This window comes from Peromyscus californicus, unplaced genomic scaffold, assembly GCF_007827085.1.
Source record: "Peromyscus californicus insignis strain IS unplaced genomic scaffold, ASM782708v3 Scaffold_11__1_contigs__length_118956290, whole genome shotgun sequence".
NCBI classification, from domain to species: domain Eukaryota; kingdom Metazoa; phylum Chordata; class Mammalia; order Rodentia; family Cricetidae; genus Peromyscus; species Peromyscus californicus.
In genome coordinates, this window is record NW_026294402.1 from 26,909,950 (window position 1) to 26,926,959 (window position 17,010).

General features: G+C 43.3%; 1 protein-coding gene across 2 annotated transcripts in view; it reads right to left on the reverse strand.

Annotated features, from left to right (window-relative positions):
• Positions 1-15,879, reverse strand: part of Tmem45b (transmembrane protein 45B) — a 55,262-nt gene extending 39,383 nt beyond the window's left edge. For both annotated transcript variants that reach the window (XM_052755894.1, XM_052755912.1), the window contains exon 1: positions 15,798-15,879. The gene's annotated coding sequence lies outside the window, so the exon portion shown is untranslated. The remainder of the gene's footprint in view (positions 1-15,797) is intronic.
• Between the last annotated feature and the right edge of the window lie 1,131 nt (positions 15,880-17,010).

The following is a 17,010-nucleotide window of genomic DNA, read 5'->3' on the forward strand; positions in this document are numbered from 1 at the left end:
ATGTTTTTGAGTTTTCATGTGATTCTGTATATTAATCCCTTGTCAGATGAATAGCTGGAGAACTTTTTCTCTTGTTCTGCAGGCTGCTCTGCTAATTTTTTTCTTTTTCTCAATGGTCATTTGTTGTGTGCAAGCTTACTTCCATTTCCTATTTCCCTTATGAGAGTGTATAGCTACAGATCAAGTACCATTTCCATGGTGATGACTCCTATAACTTCGTTTCTAGCCTGATCTCATCAGATTCATTATCTGACACTCTGCTAATGTGACAGTTACATAAAAGCACATAGATGTGTTTAGACCTTTCAAAGTCACTATGTCCCAAACCAATTCACCATCTTCCCTGACACCACGTTGGCTTTCCTTCTCAATCCCAAACTTGAGGACTCTTAAAGCCAGGATCCTGGAAGTCCTCCTGGACTTACCATCCCATCTTAGGATTCCCCATTGCCACATTTATCTCTTCTCAAAATGCTGCTTATTTTGTTTCCCTAAATATTTAGCATTTCTTTTTCCTTTCTGTTTTGGCAACAATAACCTCATTTCATTCCTCAGGTTTTTTTTTTTTTTTGTCTTGACTACTTACAATACTTCAAGTCCTGCTCCTCATCAAACTTCCTTCTGTCTGGTCACCATATGTAATAAACCTAACTATACGACAATCAAGTGTAAAGTACTTCATGAACTGCCTACCCTGTGAGGTGGTCCGCATCAATTTTCACTGCATGCGTGCAGGACATAGTTCCTTCCCACTCATTGGCCTGTTCTCTTTACCATGAACCTTACTTTGCTTTCATTATTCCTACCACCTTGTATGCGCTTTCCACTTCTTTCCACCTGACTCACAGCAACTCAGTTTTTAATACTCAGCACTTGTCTCCTCTAGGAAGTCTGGAAGCCTCCAGGGCTGGCCAAGTGTCCCACCTCTTATCATGTCTTTCCATTTAATCTTCCTCTGGCATGATGTGCAATATCTCCAAAGGTCCTAATTTACTCAGAATTAGTACTTATTACCCACTAATTATTAATACTTATTCCAGTATATGTGGGTAACAAATACTTTATCTAGTCATTTTTCATTTAACACATGTCCTATACTTACATCATTTTCCTCTTTCTTCCCTCTAAATCCTCCCATATCACCTCCACTCCCTCTGAAATTCATGGCCTCTTTCTCTTTAATAATTATTATTATGTATATATATAAACAAATTTAATATATAAATAACAACCTGCTGAGTCCATTCAGTGTTTACAAGTGTTGATCCTAAAAAAATCAGGTTTTTGTATGTTTCAAGAGGTTTCACTGCTCTGAAATCTTGTTTTTAAATATAAATTCATATTTTTTCAGTAGGAAAGAAGAGACACAGAAGCATATCAGCAACTTCAAAGTAGGAACGGAGTCAAGAACAGAATCCGGCTTCACTTGCTGCACAGCTATGTGCTCGCCTGGATCTGCTGTAGTTAGAACTTACGGTGTCCCCAAAGGCCCATGTGTTGAAGGCTGGGTTCACAGTGTGATGGTATTGGGAGATCATCTGGGATGTGCTCTCCACAGGGAGAGCCACTGTGGCTCCTTCTTTCTTTCTGCCCCATCCCAGTATGAGGTCAACAGTTTTTCTCTGTCACACATTCTGTTCATGATGATCCACCACAGGCCCAAAGCCACAGGACAAATGATCATACACCATAGTGGTTTTGGCTTGTGGTAAGCAGAAAGAAACTTTTTTATAAGAGGATTATCTCAGGATTTGACACAGTAATAACACACCACCTCTACTACTGACAGAACTATATAGTTAAAAAAAGAAAATCAAAGTTACTCAGTATTACTAGTGGCACTGAGTATTGAACCTAGGGAATGAACATTCCACCACTGAGCTGTTCCTCTAGACCCTTTTAAAAGTTTGAGACGGGGCCTTGCTAAGTTTCCAAGGCTGACATTGAATTTGCAAAACCTCTTCCCTTAGACTCCCAAGTAGCTGAGAGTACAGGCATAAGCCACCACATCCTGCTAATATTCTAAATTAACAGCCTCCTCTTGAAAAAGAATACGCCACAAGATAGCTCAGTAGATTAAGGCACTTGCTCCCAAGTCTGATGAGTTACCTGGTACCTTAGGGTTTCTACTGTTTCGATGAAACGCCATGACCAAAAGTTGGGGAGGAAAGAATTTATTTGGCTTACACTCCAACATTGCTGTTCATCACTGAAAGAAGTCAGGACAGGAACTCAAACAGGGCAGGAGCCTAGAGGCAGGAGCTGATGCAGAGGCTATGATGAGATGCTGCTTACTGGATTGCTTCCCAAGGCTTGCTCAGCCACTTTCTTATAGAACCCAGGACCAGCAGCCCGGGGATGGCACCACCCACCATGGGCTGGGCCCTACCCCTATTGAACCCTAGTTGAGAAAATGCCTTATAGCTGAACTCATGGAGGCATTTCTTCAGCTGAAGCTCCTTCCTCTAATGACTCTAGCTTGTGTCAAGTTGACACACAAAACCGGCCAGTACAACTGACCTCTTGTCAACTTACCTCTTGTCAACTTACAAACACATCACTATTAAACTATTAAACCACAACCCTTCCTTTTTTTTTTTCTTTTTCTTTTTTTTTTTTCTTTTCTGGAGCTGAGGACCGAACCCAGGGCCTTGTGCTTGCTAGGCCAGTGCTGTACCACTGAGCTAAATCCCCAACCCACAACCCTTCCTTTCTTATTCATCCCCAAGATCTTAAATAACTTTAAAAGTCCTACAGTCTTTACAAATTCAAACACATTAAAATTTTAGTTCCTTTAAAATAGCCAATCTCGGGGGCTGGAGAAATGGCTCAGAGGTTAAGAGCACTGACTGCTCTTCCAGAGGTCCTGAGTTCAATTTCCAGCAACCACATGGTGGCTCACAACCATCTGTAATAAGGTCTGGTGCCCTCTTCTGGTCATACATGCTGTATACATAATAAATAAATCTTTTTTTAAAAAAATAGTCAATCTCTTTTTAAAAAGTTGAAAGTCTTTTAAAATTCAAGTCTTTCAACTGTGGACTCCAGTAAAATATGTTCTTACTTCAAGAGGGAAAAATTAGGGCAGAGTCACAATCAAATCAAAGCAAAACAAAATTCCATGCCGGGCGGTGGTGGCGCACGCCTTTAATCCCAGCACTCGGGAGGCAGAGCCAGGCGGATCTCTGTGAGTTCGAGGCCAGCCTGGACTACCAAGTGAGTTCCAGGAAAGGCGCAAAGCTACACAGAGAAACCCTGTCTCGAAAAACCAAAAAAAAAAAAAAAAATTCCAGCCATCCAATATCTGGGATTCACTCATGATTTTCTGGACTCCTCCAAAGTGTTTGGGTCACTTCTCTGGCTCGGCACTATGCAGCACACACAGCTTGTTTTCTAGACTCCAGCTGGTTCCACTCCACTGCTGCTACTGTTCTTGATGGTCTTTCCATGCTCCTGGCATCTCCAAAGTGCTGGGGTCCCTTGCTGCAGCTGGGTTGCACTTTCACCAATAGCCTCTCACAGGCTCTGTTCGTGATGCCAAGCCTCAGTTTCTTTGCATGACCCCTTCAGTCCTGGGCCTTCAGCTGCCACTGAGGCTGCACCTTCACCAATGGCCTTTCCTGGTCTCTCACAATGCCAAGCTTCAGCTGCTCTCTATGACCCCATCATGTCTTCAAAACCAGTACCACCTGGGTGATGCTTACACATTACCAAGTCTGGCTGCCAGTACAAGGTACAACCTTGGCTGACTCTGGAACACAGCTTCTCTGTGCTCTCAGGAAACACTTCTCAGAAGACTTCACCAATGATGCTGGTCTCTTCTTAATCATCGCTAATTTCTTAGCTCCAGCTAACCATCGTCAATTGTCCTAGTAACATAAAGGTTTCAATTCAGTAGTTCTGGTATCTTGTTAATCATAGCTCATTGTTCAGCCCCAGCTAACTGAAACCACCGGATCTTAATTCAAAATAACAAGTGGCCCTGATAGAGTCTTTTGACTTCCCTCTGAAACTTTGCAAGCCACGCCTCCCTTTTCTGCACTGCTATTAACATTCTTATCTTCCAAGATCCCATATAACATCCCACTGAAGTCTTAATGCTCAACAACTTTCTTAGCCCAAAGTTCCAAAGTCCTTCCACAATCCTCTCAAAAACATGGTCAGGTCTGTCACAGCAATACCCCACTCCTGGTACCAATTTGTCTTAGGTATTGCTGTGACATGTGGAATATTCCTTTACACTGTGTGAATATATGTGTCTGTGATTGGTTTAATAAGCTGACTGGCCAATAGCTGGACAGAATAAGGTTACGTGAGAGAACTAGACTAAGGACACTGGGAAGAGGAAGGGTGGAGTCAGAGGAGTTACCAGCCAGACACGGAGAGGAAACAAGAGGTGCAAGATGAAAAAGAAGTACCCGCCACATGGCAGAATGTAGATGATTGTAAATGGGCTAATTTAAGTTATAAGAGTTAGCTAGCAACAAACTTGAGCTATTGGCTGAGCATTTATAATTGCTATTAAGTCTCTGTGTTGGTTATTTGGAACTGGCGGGTGGGAAGAAAAGTCTGCCTATAGTGACAAAACACCGTGGCCAAAAAAGCAAGTGAGGAGGAAAGGATTTATTTGTGTTACACTTCAGCATTGCTGTTCATCACTGAAAGAAGTCAGGATAGGGACTCAAATAGGGCAGGATCCCAGGGGCAGAAGCTGATGCAAAGGCCATGGAGGAGTGCTGCTTACTGGATTGCTTCCCATGGTTCATTCAGTCCACCTTCTTATAGAACCCAGTACTGGCAACCCAGGAATGACACCACCCACCATGGGCTGAGCCCTCCTCTATTGATCACTAAATGAGAAAATGTCTTACAGTTGGATCTCAAGGATGCATTTCCTTAGCTGAGGCTCCTCCCTCTGATGACTCTAGCTTGTGCCAAGTTGATACACAAAACCACCCAATACACCTAGACTCACTTGGTAAAAGGAGATAACTAACTCCTGTGACTTGTCCTCTGACTTCCATGAGTGCACTGTGGCAAGTATATGCACTCACAAATGGACAGACAGGTACACACACACACACACACACACACACACACACACACACACACACACACAAATAAGTGTAAAATATATTTGAAAAGGAATAAACTTCTAGAGTAGAGCTATTTATGAGAAACAAATTATAGTAGAGAGCTCCTGGAGACATTTAATGGTAAACCAACCAAAAACCTGCTCTAACTAATTAATTACTACACAAAGAAGCCCACCATTGTACAAGCTGAGTTCACAGACCATGACACTTGCCTTCTTCTTTCCTTCCTGTTTCTTTCATTGCATTCTCCCTCCTTCTTCTTTCTTTTGTCTCAGAAACAGGACCTTTCCATGTTGCTCAGGCTGTCCTGGAACTTACTGTTTTCTAGGCTGGCTTCAAACTCTTGATCCTTCTGCCTCAGCCTCCTGAGTTTTAGGATTACAGGTGTGCAACATTATGTGTGGTAACATGGCATTTTTTTTTTTTTTTTGCATTTTTTTTTTTTTTTTTTTCCGAGACAGGGTTTCTCTGTGTGGCTTTGGAGCCTGTCCTGGAACTCGCTCTGTAGCCCAGGCTGGCCTCGAACTCACAGAAATTCGCCTGCCTCTGCCTCCCGAGTACTGGGATTAAAGGCGTGCGCCACCACTGCCCGGCTGTAACACGGCATTCTTTATCAAGGTCATTTCAATAAACCTTCCATTACGAATAGCAAAACCCAAAGCATGAGAAAATGTCCTTTGAACATGAACACTGGACCAGTGAGATGACTCAGTGGGTAGGAGCGCTTGCATCGAGGCCTGAGTTCATCCCTGGATCTCACAGTTGGCAGGAGAAAAGTGACTCTGGAGAGTTGTCCCTACACACAGGCTGTCACCTGCACATACTGGCACACACACACATAGCAGCTGAGATATTGCAACACGATGCTTAATCAAAGGCTTCCTTCTAGCAGTCTTTCCTTGCTCATAGTTGATTTTCAGCAGTAGAGCAGGCTGAGCTGGTGACACCAAGGGAGGATGAGAAACCCAGGCAGAGCAGAGGCAGTGGACAGCTAGCAGTGTTGAAGGCTGCAACAGCAGTCGCAGCAATAGCAATGACAGGAGAGCCACTCCAGAGTTCCAGAGGGCGGATGGAGTAGGAATGATGGGAAGTAGAGGTGATGAACCAAAGAAGGGAAATCGTGAACCCCAGTCATGGCAAACATTTCAGAGGACTGCAGAACGCCAGGGACAGGGCTCTTAGACATCCCGGCCAGGAGTTACAGTCCTGGCAGTTGTCAAGGGTTGGGGATCCTGACACCTTTAGCCTGAGAGCTGGAATGTGTCACTGTAGAGCTGGGGGTCCCACCACTCCCAGCCTGTATCAGAGCTGTAATACTGGAAGCTGTAATACTGCTGCTGGGCCACCGAAAACAAGTGTCAAGTGCTGAGACCACTGGTAGTTCAAGACTCCAGTGACAAACCTCCAACCTGCCTGGAACTTAAGTCTTCAAAGGCCCAGAGCCACACGTGCCTAGCCCTCAGGGTTTGGGACTGTTAAGTTTTTTCAGCCACCAGTCTAGCCCATAGGTCTTGAGCAATGGAAGGCTTGGGTCTACCAGCCCCGAAAACGCTTCCTGTTGCAAACCCACAACTCCTATCCAGTTAGGGCGAAAGGACCTGGCCAACTGATAAATAACGGTTTGACATAGGGTTTTTTTTTTCTTTGTTTGTTTATTGGTTTTCAACAGAAGTCTCCCTCTAGACTTAGCATTTTTTACTCCATACTAATGTGAAAGCCATAAGCATTCAGTTGATAGTAAACCCCTGTGCCTGACCTTTGATTTTCTGACCTATCCATATGTATGAAATATGACCTTCTCTTGTAATGCTGGGCAGCAGCAGTCAGTAACAGCTCCCAGGTAGCCATGTGATCACAGGGGCAAACAACTTATACCCCACAGCATTCTGTGTTGCTAAGGCAGATGTTCAGGGGACAGTGCAGTAAATGTATTTTTGACTTATGGCATTTTCCATTTACAATGTGTTTATCAGGACATATAACCAAACCATAAGTCAAGGAACATCTATCTATATTTTAGTCCAGCACTCAGGAAGGATATGGCTTGGTGTTGCAGACCTCAGACCAATACAATACATAAGTCAGAAGTCATGTGATTTATGTAGTTAGGAAATTATCCAGAGATCACGTGCCAAAAGAAGCATGTGTAAACATCAAGAGGACCCTGTCTCAGTTGCTATTCTTTCATGAAGTAGATTTGAGGAAGCGAAGTGAGGTATTTGTTTAATTTTCCCAGAAGCTAAGTTTTCGTCTTTGAAAATGAGAAGATTGGGTTTGATAATCTTTAAGACTCTATGCAGCTCTAAACCATTCTTCCTAGGACACCAAACAAAGCTGAGAATAAAGCGGGCTAAACAAAGTATCTCTGCATTAGCTTCTAAGAGTTCTAAGAAGCAAGAGTAAATGCTCAGTGTCCATTAAACAGTTTATATCAACATTACTCCAAACAACAGATTTTATGCTACATTGAATACTTTTATGTTTTTGCATGATTTAATTTCATTAAGAATTTCAAAATGAGGGGCTGGAGAGATGGCTCAGCGGTTAAGAGCACTGACTGACTGCTCTTCCAGAGGTCCTGAGTTCAATTCCCAGGAACCACATGGTGGCTCACAACCATCTTTAATGGGATCTGGTGCCCTCTTCTGGCCTGCAAGGACACATGCAGGCAGAACACTGTATACATAATAAATAAAGAAAGAATTTCAAAATGATTAATTTCTTTCAACTGGAAGGCTGAGGCAGGAGGATTGAAAGCTTTAGCCTGGGCTACATAGTGAGACCCTGTCTTTGAAGCACTCAGGAGGAAGAGGTAGGGAGATCTCTGAGTTCGGGGCCAGCCTGGTCTACAGAGTAAGTTCCAGAACAGGAGTAAGTTCCAGAACAGCCAGGGCTACACAGAGAAACCATGTCTTGAAAAACCAAACCAAACCAAACTAACCAACCAACCAACCAACCAAACAAACAAGCAAACAAACAAAAAACCCAAACCAAAAAACTCAAACAAAGCAGACTTTTGGATAAGATGGAAGATTTTAAGCAGGTTGCAAGGAATGGTTGATTATACTTAGGGAAAGCAGGGACCTGGAATATTCCATCAGCTGCTGCTCAGTCACTAGGATCCACTTGCTCAGCTCTCCAACAAACTTCTCTACTATTGATGGACCTGCTGGGACAGCAACCAACTCAGCAGTCAATGCAGCTGAAGAATGGGAAGACTCTGAAGTTGGCTGTGAACCAGGCTACCAGACTTCTCTCAGAAAGTTCACAAAAGCTGGATTTTTTTTTAATCCACGGGGTCTCCAGCCATTGTTGTTTGGACCACCATGAACACTGAGAAATCATGGGAAGTACAGACGGCCTCTACACAGTGCCTCCACTGGCTGCTGTCCACGCCAGCAGGGTGGGGTTGCAGCAACCACACCTGAGCAAACAGTGCCTTGGCTAGTCTCAATTCACAGAACACTGCACAGCAGAGGAGCTGAGACTCCATGAGAGACAGAACTAGTTCAAATCAACGATTTTAGCATGGAGCAGAAGGACTGAAAAATAACACCCAGGCAAACGGTTTCATTATCTTCAACTCCATTCAGCCGCAACTCCCCCATAGCTACTGCTTACCAAGTAATACTCTCTGGGCCAACGGAACTAGCACTTCTCCCTACTGTTCAAACACTGCCTTTAAAAAAGCCGCTATTGCCCTGATACCACATAATTACTGACCAGCTCCCTTGATGAACATAGACACAAAAATTCTCAATATAACACTTGCAAACTGAATTCAAGAATACATCAAAAAGACCGTTCCACATGATCAAGCTGCCTTTATTCTAGGGATTCAGGGATCAATAAATATAACCAAAGCAATAAATATATACTAATATAATGAATGTAATCCATCACATAAGTGAACTAAAAACAAAAATCACATGCTCATCTCAATATATTCAGAAAATACCTTTGACAAAATTCATCATAACCTTGGGAGAAAAACCCTTGAGAGACTTGTGGTGGAGGGAACATAATCTCAACATAACAAAGGTCATATACGACAACCGTAGGGCCACCATCGTGTTAAATAGAGAAAAACCGAAGAGTATTCTCGCTGAGATTGGAAACAGGACAGGGGGTTCGCTCTTGCCATTTCTGTTCAGCACAGTGCTTGGAATCTTAGCTAGAGCAGTTAGACCAGAAAAATAAGCAAAAGGGATACAAAGAGGAGAGGAAGGAGTCAATTAATCCCTGTTGGCTGATGATACGATTCTATACACAGTGATCCTCGAACTCCAACAGAAGACTCCTAGAGCTGACGATTGGTTTCAGCAAAGTGCCCAGTTGCATAATGAACATATCCAAATCTGTGGCCTTCTTATATACCAATGACAAGCACACCAGCAAAGAAATCAAGGACACAACCACATTCATAATAGCCTAAGAAGAAAATTCCTTGCAACAAACCTAACCAAGGAAACAAATTACTGATAAGTGAAAAAAATTTGGGGATAGGGGTTTCGAGACTGGATTTCTCTGTGTAACAGCCCTGGCTGTCCTGGAACTTGCTTTGTAGACCAGATCGGCCTCAAACTTTTGGAGATCCACCTGCCTCTGCCTCCTGAGTGCTAAGATTAAAGGTGTGTGCTACCACCGTTTGACTTATAAATGGAAATATGAAAATTTTAAAACATTAAAGAAACTGAAGAAGAAATCATAAGATGGAAAGACCACCTATAATTATGGATTAGTAGGATTAATATTGTGAAAATGGTCATTGTACTAAAATGAATCCAAATATTCAATGTAATTTGTATTAGAATTCCAATTCAATATTTTTTTTTTTACAGAAAAAAAAGTCTTAAAATTTATATGGGAGCAGAAAAGATACCAGATAGTCAAAATGATCTCAAACAATAAATACTACTGGAGGTATCACTACTCCTGATCTCAAATTCTACTACAGTGATAAAAACAGTATGACACTACCACAAAATAGACCCATTGGTCAAAGGAACAGACTAAAGACTTAGATATTGGTCTAAATACGTTTAGCCACCCAGTTTTTTGACAAAGATAACAAAGGTACACATTGAATAAAAGACAGCATCTCAAAATATGGTGCTGGAAAAACTAGATATCTACCTGTAAAAGAATGAAAACTGAGTATCTTCCTGTGGAAGAACGGAAGTTGGTTCTTAAAAATTTTGGTAAAAGATGATTTTATTTTGCATGTGTTAGTGTTTTACCTGAGTATATGAATGTGCACCACATCTATGTATTGCCTGCAGAGTCAGAAGAGGGCATTAGATTTCCTGGAACTGAAATTATGAATGGTTGTTAGCTACAATGTGAGTTCTAGCAACCAAACCTTAGTCCTCTATAAGAGCAATAAGTGCTCTTAGCTGCTGAGCCATCTCTCCAGCCCTGAAAGTTGATTATTTCTCACCATGTACAAAAATGAATTCCAAATGTACCAAAGACTTGAATACTAGACCCCAAACTCTGAAATTTCTAGAGGAAGAAGAAGTGAGTCTACTTCAGGTATGGACTCAGAGAAGGCCTTTCTGAATAAGACCTGGTTTTGCAGTAAATAAGACCAACTATTAACAAGTGGGGCATCATGAAATTAAAAGCTTGCTGTACCATGGAGTCAACTGTTAATCAACTAAAGAGGTAGCCTACAGAATGGGAAAAATATTTTTTTGCCAGCTATACATCTGACAGAGGATTAGTGTGTAGAATGTAAAAATAACTCGACACAAAGAAAGCAATTTAAAACATGTATGTACTCTGGAACTGAACAGAGGTCTCAAAAGAATAGATATAAATGGCTAATAAACAATTTAAAAAGTTCTCATCATCCTCAGCAGTCAGAGAAATGAAAATTAAAATTACACTGAGATTTCATCTCACCCCATTCAGAGTGGCTAAAATCAAGAAAACCAAAACCAATAAATGCCAGCAAGGATGTTAGGAAAGGGGAATGTTCATCCACTGCTGGTGGAGTATAAACAAGTGCCGCCACTTTGGAAGTCACTGTTCAGACTCCTCAAAAAGCTAGGGGTAGATGTATCAATATGTTACAGCTGTACCACTCCAAGGCCTATACCCAAAGGGCTCTAAACGATTACAGGGTTACTTGCTTATTCATGCTCATTGCTGTTCTAATCACAATAGCTAGGAAATGGAATCAATACAATGGGATTTTGTCCATCTATAAAGAAAAATGAAATTATGAAACATGCAGGAAAAGTATTAAAGCAGGAAAATATTCAGTTAAGTAAGGCAATTCAGGCCCAGAAGGACAAATGCCACATGCTCTGTCTCATAGGTGGATCCAGCTTAGACTTAGATGTGTGTTTGTAACTTAGGGTACCTGTAAAAGCCAGGGTACTAGAAATGGGTGATTGCAGAGGGCTTTAGGAAGATCTTAAGGGAAGGGGAATAGTAGAACACAGGTGATATGAAAGGGGAAGGGGAACAACGGGAGGTGTTAAGTAAGGAGGGAGATTGTAGAGGGAAGGGTTGTGGGAGGGATAACTAACACTAAGGAGATTTGAAAATGCCATATGGAAATCTATTTTATAAGCTCACTGAAAAAACATAGTTTAAAAAGTTTGAATAGAAGTATCCTAGATGGAGGGGTAATTCTCCTTCTGGAAGCAATGCTATTAAACAAAAATCCCAGTGCCTGATATGGGCTACTTCTCTTTGTGTTGTTGGTCGGAGGCCTCCCAGCAATCCCTAAAATAATACAAGCTATTGGCATTGCTCTTGGTTGCCCATCAGAACTTGATGGTAAGACTCTATTGCTGAAGACAACACACACTTTGGTCATAGGATGTTCAAGCCAGTACTGAACTGGACGTTTCCTCCCTGCTGACTAGCTTTCACAGTGTTGAAAGATTCTTTGTATGATATCAAAGAAAAGTCATCAACAGTTTTACCCAGCTGTGAATTCTTGAGAGCTACAGTGATGGTTGGCCTGGAAAGCTATTATCAACTTTGCAATAGTGGCATGAATGTTATGGGGTAACTGACTGTTTTTTATTGGATGTAAGGCCCACCTTACAGGGAGCTCATGCCTGGTATCATAAACCTGGCCAGGAACCTGTGTCTGGAGAGGTCATAAGTCCTGGAGGAGAGCCTACTACTGTTATTAGGCTAAATCTAGTATCAAACCGCCTTCGAAATACTTTTATTCATACCCATAAATTAATGCAGCTCTCAGCCCTCATCAGAGAAGCTTCTTTTTTCAATGGGCAGTGGCTAATGAAGAGATACACAATTGGTCAAAATGCAAAGAATAAGGGACCATGGAGTGTTCAGCATTAAATGGGTGTTTATGTTGCAGGATATTTGTTCATTGTGTGAAGGTGTATTGCTGTGATTGGTGTAATAAAAAGCTAGATGGCCAATAGCTAGGCAGGAGGTGTAGGTGGGATTTCCAGGGAGACAAAGAAAGAGGAGAGGAAACGAGATGCAAGATGGGAGAGAGGTAACATCATATGATAGAATGTAGATTAATATAAATGGGCTAATTTAAGTTATAAGAGCTACTTAGAAATAAGCCTAAGCTACAGGTCGAGCTTTCATAATCAATTAGAAGTCTGCCGTCATGATTTGGGAGCTGGCAGGTGGGACAGAAAAAGACTCGTTACATATCTATATCACCTCTCTCCCCATCCAAGGTACAGGGAACATTGCAGAAGAAATGGCAGAAAGTCTATAAGAGCCCAAGGTCTAAGGTCAGGGAGAAGTGCTGAGAATCTTTTTTTTTTTTTTTTTTTTTTTTTTAGTGGATGCTACTCACAAACTCACAGTAACTGTGGTTATCTGTGTAAGACCTGAAGACCTGTACAAGATCGAGACAGTCCACATTCCAGAATAGATAGCAGAGAGGCACATGAGGCACCATCCTCAGCTGAGGAGCCACTGTCAATCAATGAACACTAGGCTACTCTTGGGAGAGAGCCATTGTTTCTTCAGGGGTGTGGCTCCTGGTAGGTTGCTCATACTCCCGGTGGCTCCACACCCATGGAAGTAGTTGGAGTACTAGTTTAATTTAATGAGTTTTTTTTTAAAAAAGGAGATGAGAGGAAGTTGGGAGGTGTGTGTATGTGTGTGTGTGTGTGTATGCATGCATGTGTTGTGTGTGTGTTTGTTAGGGTCCAGAATGAGTTGGAGGGGAGAAATTGTGGGCTGGATATTACCAAAATAAATTGTATACATCTACGAAATTCTCAAAGAATAAATAATATATAAAAACAAATGTATGAGTATTTAGGAGACACAAATTGTAACCTTCTATCACAAAACTTAAAAAATAATAATACAAGATTACCTAGTATGAACTGTAGTATTCTGGAAAACATTCAGGTTGGAGTCCCGGCTCGACTACTTCATAATGGGCAGTGAGCAGCACTGGCCAGGTACAGAATGATTTGGTTTCAGTTTTGCATGAGGACTAGAGAGAGACCCTACTCTTACCTCCCACTCTGCACTCTACAAATCCCCATTCTGCTGTTCTACCCTCAAGATATTGATGATGCTTTATGAAAACCAAACCCTTGGCAGGGCAACACCATGGCTTGCCATGTGTCAGCATCACTCTGTGGCACATACAGGCAACCGATAGACCTTTTCAATTTTCTTCTGGCCTCTGAATATGTACCTTGTGCTCATCTACTCTTAAAGGAGGTCAGTAAAAGAAACCCATCCAGTTCTACTTTAATCTGTTTTGTCTATTTCCAGTTCTAGAGAAAGTCTGGGAGAGAGAGCTGGCTGGTTAAAAGGGTCGAAGTTCAGAGGTCAAGTGAAGGAGTCACAGGAAATTTAAGGGGACCGCAGCACTTGTGTGTGGTCTCTTGTTCCCCTTCAGTATGGCCTATTATTGTAAATTATTGTTTGTGTGTTTTACGACCATCTGTAGAAACTTACAGAGAGGAAATATTTTTATAGAGCTACCTATTCTTTTGTTAACACACCAGTGACTTTAATTTCCCTATAATTAAAAAGGCTTGCCATCTCAGGGACCTCAGCTATGAGGGTGGCTTTACGTGTGGTAAAGCCGTCCTTACCTACTGGGTTCAACAAGCAAAAGAGTGATAACTTCTGATAGTGCTTTGATTCTGCCTAACACCTAACGTATTTTGAATAATTGAGCATGCCACTGATGCCACCTTGAAGAATCAGAAGTCTTCTTCTCCATCTCTCTCCACTTCAGTGCTCATCTCAAAGTGCCATTTTTAAGCTATAGCTTTTTAAGTTCCAAGATTAAGTCGTAGCTATAAGCAGGAGCATTCTAGGGGAGACCTCAGACAAAATGAGACTCAACAGCTCTCCCGCTGGCCATCACAGGCAGCATCCATCAGAAAGGCCGGGGAAGAGACCATAGACTGACTACAAGGGAAAGCAGAGCACTGGTACGTTTCCATCTTCCTCAGTGAGAGCAAACCAAAGCCTTTGGAAAGATGGTAGAATACTGGGTCTCTATAATACAAATACTGTCAACCAGATAATGCCTTGCTCGCTGCTTACTTTGCACAGGCTCTCTACTTCGTAAAACAGAAGGACCCTCATATTCAAAGGAACCTTGCTGTCTTTCCCAGAAATCACAGAACAGCAGGTGATCACAATACTATTGAGCCAACAAACCGAGCTGCTTCTTGGGGTTCAAAATCCAGACTCTACTGAGTAGAAAGCTCTTATTGACGAAAAACGAAAGCGTAGTTTGCTTGTGAACAATAACCCATAGAAGCTATTTAGATGGGTGTGTAGTTAGATAAATGCATCTGCCTTCCAGCTTTGGTGGCTATACTAATCCTGAAGTCAAATGGAACCCAGGGTGGGGCAACACGGGAAGTAGTGTGGGGAGATGGGGGAAAGAGGCTCCAAAGGAAAGGGAAGGAACTGAAGCGGCCGTTGCTGAGACCTTAGGAAAGGAAGCTGCTCTTAAGCTTTTAAAACTACATTTCATGAAGCCCCACCTTTCCTTGACTGAAGTAAAAATCTTTTTTTTTTTTTTCCATTTAAGGTGGGCCTTGTTTCCAAGGTCAATCCCTCTGGATTCAGATAGCGCCTCTACCTTTCCCTTTTAGGTTCTCCGTACTAGGGCCAATCTTAGGGCTTTACTCCCTGCCGAGGCCAAATGATGGCTGGGGGGTGGGGTGAGGGGCTGTATCAACCGTCTCTCATCAGACTTCCTGGCCTAAGGAATGTATCTCGGTCCTGTATTTGTGGATCCTTAGCTAATAAGGAGCGACAAATGGGGTTCAAGTGAGCACACGCCAAGCTGGCAGCCTGAAAACAACCCGAGGTCTCCGCAGTAGACACGCCGCCCGAGTCCCCTGCTCCACTCAGGGAGAATGGATGCCGGACTTCGCACCTACGTGTGGACCTGAATCATTCCAGGACCTCGACCTCGGGGTGGGGGCCGGGGACAGTGCAGAGGAGCAACTTCCGCGGCGACTGCTCCCACCCTGAAGGGGCAACCAACGGATTTCGAGGCACTAGGTAGCCTCTGCACTCCAAGCACCTTTCCTACATCCGAGGAGCCTCCGAACCAGTTCGTCCAACCAGTGCGTCCTTATCCCTCTCTTGTCCCCTGGCGGTCCGATCAGCGCCTCCCTTCCTAGGTGGAGCTCCCTCAGGCAGTGCCTCCTTTTCTCCCGGCCCCCCAGCCCCTGCCCCAGGGGGACTTCTGACCTTATCTGAGCCTCAGAGGTGTTCACTTGTCAGCTCCCGCCACGAATGTGGCCGCGGGTGCCCAGCAGGTGCAGGCGTCGGCACCCAGCCCCGCCCCACCCCGCCCGCTGCAGAGGCTGGCAACCCTGGATGGCCCTACCCTGCTAGCTCTCAAGCCAAGCAGGTAGCCCAACACTGCTCTTTCCTTCATACCCCTTGACATTGCTTCAGAGGCAGTCCCTGCCTGGCCACAGGCACTCGCTAAAGAGTGTGTTCCTGAAGCCCAGACGACTCCTGGCTCATCCAGGACTACTTATGGAGACTTCCTACTATGCAAAGCAATTCCTGGTCAGGGAACCACAGCCAGCACACACGGGACAAGAGGCCATGGACTGTTCACTTGCCAAGGAAGCCTCTGGTGGGTGGTATATACATGAATACACGAGAGGGTTTTTTTTTTTTCTTTTTCTTTTTTTTTTTTTGGTTTTTCGAGACAGGGTTTCTCTGTGTAGCTTTGCGCCTCTCCTGGAACTCACTTGGTAGCCCAGGCTGGCCTCGAACTCACAGAGATCCACCTGGCTCTGCCTCCCGAGTGCTGGGATTAAAGGCGTGCGCCACCACCGCCCGGCGTTTTTTTTTTTTTTTTTATCCATCCATCCATCCACTCTGTGCACATTTGACAAAATTCTACCAGGTGGGATCGTTCCGGGGTGAAGTCCGAGAAGAGTTCCCTCCCTCCCTTGAAATGCACGGCTCTCACTGCAGTGTTTAAGATGCTATAACCTTTGCAACTGTCTGTAGCACTTCTTGTTAAGGGACTGACCTTATTCTGCACCCTCGGTGCTTGCCCCTTACACCCTAAAGACAGGAGAACGCTAGCACTAAGGTTTTCTTTTCACACGCTGGTAAGAACCAGGGAGGGGTACTAGCAGAGGAACCTATGAAAAGCTGCTCTATTTTCAAAAAAGGTCTTATAATAAACATTTATATTGTCAGCTTGGGGACTAGTACTTGGAGGGAAGTGTCAAGCCTCATCCTGGAGTTTGACCACACCTGCAGATTTTGAAATAGAGGAAAGGGAGGAACCCTACACAGTCATCATACTGGGAGAGGCTACTCTCAGTTACCAGATTCTTCTCAGGCTTTCTGCTCAGTAATACTTTATTTTCCTTGTAGGCAAAGGGTCATGAGACAAATGTGTGTCATTTTAATTATATAGCTACTGATTAGCAAA